The sequence below is a fragment of the Micropterus dolomieu genome, linkage group LG08, assembly GCF_021292245.1.
Source record: "Micropterus dolomieu isolate WLL.071019.BEF.003 ecotype Adirondacks linkage group LG08, ASM2129224v1, whole genome shotgun sequence".
In the NCBI taxonomy this organism is placed as follows: domain Eukaryota; kingdom Metazoa; phylum Chordata; class Actinopteri; order Centrarchiformes; family Centrarchidae; genus Micropterus; species Micropterus dolomieu.
The window spans coordinates 29,795,546-29,803,487 of record NC_060157.1 but is presented as its reverse complement, the minus strand read 5'-3'; the positions used below and the strand labels follow the sequence as shown (position 1 = coordinate 29,803,487).

Genomic DNA, 7,942 nt, shown 5'->3' with positions numbered 1-7,942 from the left:
GACCATTCTTGCCTAGCCTCCCAAGGACCTCTTCCGTCTTCCCCCTCCGGTTATGTCTCACAACATGCACCCTTAGGACTTTTGGGGGTGAACAGACTGCGAGGCGTTTGGTGGGCGGGGCTGCTTTATTGCGGCCTCACCCTCTTTCCTCCCCCACTGGCTGCCCCTCAATTTTAATCACACATTAGGCACATTGCTTGGGGACTGGGAGGGGAACGTTGGGAGGCTCCACTCTTTTTAAAGTATATGTCTGGCACAACCAGCTCCTCATACTGTATACCAGGCTACTGGGCAGGACAGGTTAAATAAATATATACCTGCTTTTCACCTGTCTCGGACTTCTCTTCTCCCTACACTCTCACACACACACAACTACACCTCTGGTCTCTCAGTGCCAACACACCGGCTTGTCTCGCTTTCCTCTGTCGTTCTCTCTCTCTGCTCCCTTGACTTTCTCCATCAGCAATGTGTTTTATAAAGTCACCCAAAAGACAAAGAACTCGCTTTTTTGCTGAGTTTTCCACCACAAGTTTTTTATAAACACAATTGTTTTTATAAAAGACCGGAGATGCAAGGCGTGTCCAAGCAACAAGTGGGCCTCTGGACCACCGTGTGTGAGCAGATTGCCTACCTGGCCGTCCGCAATTCCCGTGGCTTACTCTGGTGACTTACGAGCTTTTTTAACTCAGAAAGAGCTAAGATTGCCAATGTTATTTCCAATCTGTCCAGACAAGCTGAGGCGTAGGCCACAGCGGAATGGTGGTGAGACTCACCCCTATGCCATATGCCACTCCTTTCAGCTTTTCCGAGCCTTCACCCAGTAATTCCAGCATATTTCTCCAGGCAGAGAAGTGGCCAGAGCATTGTTGGGGCTCCGCAAAGGCCCAGCAAAGAGTCGCAGACTGCGTGGCGTTCCGCTCCCTGGCCATGGAGAGTGGCTGGACTCAGTCTTTACTGTTTGATGTTTTCATCTATGGACTTTAGCTCGCTAAAGGATCAACTCCATTAGATCTTCCAGAAGAGTTGGATGAGTGTAAAACTGCTTTCAATACTTCTAGTGGCCTCTATGTGTATCTGGTGATGCCATTTGGACTTACCAATGCCCCAGCTGTGTTTCAGGCCCTTGAGAATGATGTATTCCGTGACATGTTGAATGAGTTAGTTTTTGTTTACCTCAACCATATCCTCATCGTCTCCCCCGATCTTGAGAACCACATTCAGCATGTCCGCAGGGTGCTTCAGCGCCTCCTAGACCACCAGCTCTTTGTAAAGGCAGAGAAGTGTGAAGTGCAATAGAGGTATGCGTTGATGTCACTTCCCCTTCCGGAACACACTGGACTGAGTGGCAAAACATCTGTTACCATGGCTGCGTTTAGCAAACTGGGAGTAAAACAAGTGATTATTTGCTCAAATTAAAGGCAGTCGGACTTGACAGTGATCCTAACTGCTTACCAAAGAACCAGTGGTCCAGCTCTTTCTCATTTTAGATGTGTTGTTTGTGTTTTAGCTGATTCAAGCTAACACTGCTGCTTGTCTTTCTGCCACTCAGTGAGCGTAACTGCATTCTGTGACATCATGCGCATACCCTCTATAGGGGACTGGCCAGGGCCGACCAACTTCAAGCAGATCCAGTGGTTTCTTGGGTTTGCTAATTTCTACAGGAAGTTGATCAGAAACTTTAGTGTGGATGCCGTGCCTTTGCATGCTTTCACCTCTCCCAAGACTTGGCTGGACTGGACGCCTCAGGCTGACACCGCCTTCCAAAAACTTCTTTGCCACTCCTGATCAGCAGTCGGCAGTTTGTGGTTGTGGTGGATGCTTAGGACATGGGCAGCCCTTAGGACGGTAAGCGCCATCCTTGTGCATTTCTGTCTCGCAAACTGTCTGCAGCTGAAAGAAACTATGATGTTGGCAACCAGGAGCTGCTAGGCGGAGTGGAAGCACTGGTTGGAGGGGGCGGGGCAGCCGTTCTTATGTGGACGGACCATAAGAACCTGGAGTACTGTATCTGTGCACTGTCAAGAGAGTGAATTCTCGTCAGGCCCTTTTCTTCAACCGTTTCACCTTCACTCTGTGTTATCACCCCTGTTTTACGTTGATCCACCTCCAAGTCTCTGGAGACAGTCCTGCCCCCCTCATGTGTGGTAGGGGCAGTTTCTTGGGAAGTGGAGGAGCGGGTCAAGTGGGCCATTGTTAACCAGCCTGTTCTGGTCCATTCTTGTTTTCAGATCCTCAGAGAGTTCTTTGCCATGAGGTGCCATGTTGAACTTCCAGTGACTAGTATGAGTGAGTGTGAGAGCTATAGCAACAAATTAAACACACCTGACCCATCCACCATTGTGTCCCTGAGCAAGGCACTTAACCCCTAGTTGCTCCAGAGGTGTGCGGCCTCTTACATGTATAGCAATTGTAAGTCGCTTTGGATAAAAGTGTCGGCTAAATGAATGTAAAATGTAAAAAACAATTTGGACATTTTCACTTAGCAGTGCTGCACTCACTACATTGTAGTGTCATTTCTTCAGTGTTGTCACATGAAAAGTTATAATCAAATATTTACAAAAATGTGAAGAGTGTACTCACTTTTGTGAAATACTGTAACGTGTCTTTTATACACATAGTTATCATACATTCTCATCTTACATACATTTATTCTTTATAATATTAAATTTGTACACATACACAAGATAAATACTGAAATGCATGCATACATAAGTACACAGACAGATTGTCTCCTAACAGTTTATCAGGCAGCCGCTAGCAGCATTACCATCATGTACATCTTTATTAACGTTATTAAATTCAAACACCTGTCCTTGTCTGATTTAATTATCAAAGCCCTGGCATGTGTATCAGCAAAGACAATTAATTGAAAATAGCATAAAAGGTTAATTTTATAATCAAGGAAATTTTAATAGCATGACATTTAGTTGTAATTAATAACTTTGTGGATTTGTGTGGCACTGAACATTGCTTTCTTCAAGCAGCCAGTACAGGGGACATTTATGGAGGTCTTGTATTTGACGTACACATTTGTAATTGGCCTTTGTATTATCCAAGTTTTTAATACTGAAATTATGTATGTGAAATCCCTGCTGAAAAGGCATGTCTTATCATTTAATGTAAATTAGTTTATGATATAAAGACCATCCTCATTTAATTTCATAATTCAATGGACAAGAATACTATGGTATTGTGTTTCCAGAGGAAACTGGAAGGATAAATGGAAATGAATATCGTTCATATACAAATCTTTGCATACAGACAAAAGATGAACTTAAGCTTGAGTTTTTAACTCATTTGGAGTTGCGACAAAGTGCTACTTTGTATTTCAGAGAGTCATCCAACCTTTCTTCTGCAGAGTATGTGCTGGAATCAATGAATGAATAAATACACAGTATTGCTGGTATTTCACCTTGTTTAAAGTGCTGTGTTTCCATATTGTAATTTCCATTTTCTCTGTCTGTGTTTTTACATAATGATCAATAGTTGGTCTTCTGCTGAGCCAGTGGAAATACAGTAGTTTGTTGCCTGAGGTCAAAATTGAGGTCATCACTTTGGGCATTCAGGTATAACGTTACATGCTTTTAAATCTAATCAAATTTGAGGTTTTACTGAGGTTGAGCAGCAGGATGCAGATATATGGGAACAAGATTAAAGTGGGAAAAAGTTGATGACTTGCTCTAACCAGTAATTTAATACTTTTTCATTCTGGTGGAGACAATCCAGAGAAGCTACAAAATGACTGGATGTTAGGGTGTACTCACACTAGGCGAACCACTTGAAGAGGTGGTCCTGGGCACGGTTAGACTGGACTCTGGCACAGCACACATCTAGTGTGATCGCTAACCGTGCCCGAGCACGAAACCCCAGCACACTGTGCCGTGTGAGAGTGTGCATTTTTTTCACAGAATGACTGTCGATATTGACCCCCAGCCATGTACAGTTTGCTTACCGCGACAACCCAGCTGTGTCTAACGTTAACGTAGTACTCCTTATTAGATAGGCCCCTTACATGCTTGCTAATAACTTTTTTTAAGGTGGGTCTCCGACATTGACAGTGTTCATGAGAGAGAGTGAGGGAGACAAGGTGTTGCGCACTCTGCAATCAAGTACGATTTTAAATAGGCCTAGTAAAAAAATTAATAAGCTTGTCTATTTGACACAAGAGGCGTCACTTGGTTTTATTTTCGTTGGCCAACTTCTGTTCACAATTACTCTATTGAAACTCAAACTGAGTATTTTTTTTTGTTTACTTGCTGGGATACAGAAAAGGAGGTTTTTGTTGGTAGATGAATTCTTGTGGAGATTTGAACTGATATATCATTAATTGGTGGTTGAACTTTGGGTTTTGCATTGAGCCCTCGCTGTATAAACAAAATTAACTTACTTTTTCTTGTTGTCTATAGGTAGGCCTACCTGATGATATTATTTAATGCCATGACTTGATTCTAATTGTCTTCCTCTGAAATTTTGATCTCTGATCTCTGAAATTAGATACTTCTTCACAACCATTGCTCACAATATTAATAATTCATCATAACATATAGGCCTGGCCTACAGGAAACAACAGTGTATGTTTAATCTATTTAATATTGTGTTGGTCGTACCATACATTGATTTATTGCATGTCTGTTTTGAATAATTAAGACGAAACAAAGAGCTTAAAAAATACTACTACCGCAATCGCAATATAGGAAAAAATGTTGCACGTTTGGTTATTTTCCAACATCGTTAAAGCCTAATGTTAAGTGTTTCTCACTTGTTTTGCTGTATTGTTAGTGTAGCAAGTGGACCACGCCACAACAATGTGATTTTTAAGTTTTAATTAAATGTACTATTCAACGTTGAGCGTGGATGTACTGATGCGAGGAAGGGGATAAATGTGGGGGAGGAAGCTGTTGGTTTAGCATGCTGAGGAGGAGACTCAATGTGGGGGATATGTCTCAGGAGTTGAGTCACCTAAGCCAATTATGGGCCCCAGACAGTACCTGGAAAAAGAGAGACTGGAAAGAGATGCACAGGATTGAATAAGAGGGGTTGAACGGAGGGAAGAGGGTGAACGGAAATGAATAGGGATGGGCAGAGTGAGGGGTGATGTAGGGAGATAAAAGGATGTGGGAGAGGGAAAAGGAGGAGGGTGGATCGAGAGAACTGAGACAAACAGGATAGGATGGGTTGAAGGCCGGAATAGAATTCTAAAGATATGCCAGAAATGGAGAGGACTTGGTGAAATATTTTTTCACCTTTATTTATTCAGGGGGGAGTTTCACTGAGAATAATGCTGTCAGACAGACTAGGATGAAGAGAAGTTTATAGGTAGAGGATTATAAGTCTTTACATTGTAGAAGAAGGAAAGGTCATTCCAGGAATACAAGTTTCATTGATTTGCACGTGTCATCCAGGACATCATTATCATAGAGGGGGTGGCTGCTGCTTTGGTTAGTGTAGACAGCTGTTTTTTACAGTTTTGACTATAGAATGTTGCTGTACTCGGTATGAGTCTTGAGAGATCTCAATATATACATTGTTGTTGTTATCATCTCAACATGTCCTCCTGGCTGACTCCTTATGTTCATGTAAATACATGTAAAGAACATTTATCATGAACCCCAGTCAATGAAACATCATGGTATCAGAATATATTGTTATTTCAAAGTGATAAACCTGCCATAACTAAAGCCTATATATTCTCATGGGAACCAAGGCTATTAAGAGAGAGCGGCCTTTCACTTATACACCTGCGGTTATGTCATGTGCAGGACGAGGTCATGACACTGGTGGAGTCCAGGGTGGATCCAGAATGCCTGAAAAAGAAAGATATGAAACCCAGAGACCAATGTGATAATAGTGAGGCATAACTTCAATACCAATAAGAAAAATCTGGTTAAACAATTTAAACATATGTGAGTACATTAAAAAACCAGGCCAAAACCTGCAGCTTCTGTGCATTACACAATGAGCTCATCCAAGACGGACTTGCTCAAAGCGACTGGCCTCACACTAGCTAAAACTGTATGCATTTGCCAAATAAGTTTACTCATTGAACAACACAGTTCAGTGCACCAGAACACGTGAAAGCTGCCAACAGTGTGGATCCCATGCAGATAAAACAAAGCAGCAATTTGCGTAGCTTCCATTCTAAGTCAAATTACTGAAGTCATTCCACATTTGTACAAAATAGCACCTGGTATTAACAGAACACCAAAAAATTGTTTCTGTCTGTAACGTTATCTTTTAAAATGACGTTTATCTGAAAAGTGTTTCAACTGAAACTCACCTGTAGCTATTGACTCTGCAACTAACTGAGGTACAAATAGACAGAATCCTAATTACGGTAGTAAAACACAATGATTGCCTCTTTATCACACAGGAACCAGTGGTGAACTTGCATTCGGCAGCCGTGTTGCTGGACTTAATAACTTGGCTTCACATACAGTTTTCGGAATAACACAAGTAATGGTCCAGCCCCGTGGTAATGATACAAAATGTAAAGTGCCAAGCACAAAAACACACAGCAATAGACAGGACGTGGCAGTCCATTACTTCCGACAGACATACCCACAATGAAGCTTAAGGTTACAAAAAAGACAGTTATAAACCTATTAGTCCCTCCAGGATTTTTTTAGTGATTGTTGCACTCTAAAATGCCTGATTTTGCGCCGCATTTTTTAAAAATTGCAATGAAAGTTGCAATGTTTTGAGGCGGGTTTTTTTGCTTTGAAATTGTGGGAATGAGAGAAAACTGCAAAGGTAGATTGGATTTTTTTAACTTTTGAATTATAGTTGAATCATTAAAGTCCCTCCAGGATTTCGCGGGCCTAACCCTAACCATGCATATTTAAACCAGCTTACCTTGATTCTTTCAGCGCTGGGATCGACTAGGATGCAACAGCCTGTGTCACAGTGATTTGTCTCGTCTGATATCCTCCATACCTTTCTGCCGCTCTCTGTGTCTGTTTTGCCGTGGCAAAGTGTTTGTCGACGAAAGACGATTTCTTTTTATGTTCGACCACAATACTGTAAGTTTTGCAAAACAGTCTACCCCTGCTTTGGTGGAGAAGACCTGGATAATGTTATTCACAGTTATTTCTTTTTTTGTTGTCAGCAAACATGAGACATTGGTATCACACATGTTTGCTGTTAATCAGGAAGTGACTAGTTGACATATGACAATGTTTTGCAGGAAACAGCAATGATAGGACAAATTTGCGGAAAAGTTGCAGTGTTTGGCCAAATTGCAAGTTGCGCTGAATTCATAGGGATTTGTTGAACCTGTGTTAAAACCCATCAAGACCATGGCACCCTCTATAAAACCATTCTAAAACCTAAGGCATTGTTTTCTGAAAAACTTATTTTAAACTTATTATTAAACTTATTTTGTCAGCCTCTGTAGCAGATAGTGGAAATGATTGCCTTTGCCCTTGTGTTCATTCACATTTTTCAAATTCAAAAAAAGCACAGTGGAATGTTCGGGGTGTACGTACCTTTATATATGTATACAAATAACTGTACATATTTTATTTTGTATGTTACCATATTTTAATATAGGCCTATATAGCCTTGTGCTGTATAATGACTAATAAACAACCTTGTACCTTGTGCATCACAGCCGATTCTTTGGGCGGCAGCAGAGGAAAACAGCTGAGTTGACTTTTGTGGATCAAGAGACTGGGGCTTCAGGGTTTGCTACATGCAGGCCTCTTCTTTGTTTCCCTTGAAGTGAGACCCCCAGCATGCCAAAATTGTTCAATTTCAAATTTGTGTGTGTGTGTTTGTGTTTCGATTATGTCAAGAACCGTTCATCCAGTCGTCGATGGGTTTGTTCCTGCAGACCCAAGGGAGGGCAGTGTTGCGTAGATACAATGTAAACATGCAACAACCTTCAGAATTAATAAATACAGTAGAGAACAGTGCTAAGCAGAGCTCTGCAGCAGCGACAGCG

The 7,942-nt window shown here is 41.6% G+C and overlaps 1 long non-coding RNA gene across 1 annotated transcript; it reads right to left on the bottom strand.

Annotated features, from left to right (window-relative positions):
• Positions 1–516: 516 nt before the first annotated feature.
• On the bottom strand, positions 517–1,305 carry LOC123975400. Its single transcript, XR_006826047.1, has 2 exons — positions 1,098–1,305; positions 517–988 (listed from the first exon to the last, which is right to left on the bottom strand). It is a non-coding gene; the product is annotated as an uncharacterized LOC123975400 (long non-coding RNA).
• Between the last annotated feature and the right edge of the window lie 6,637 nt (positions 1,306–7,942).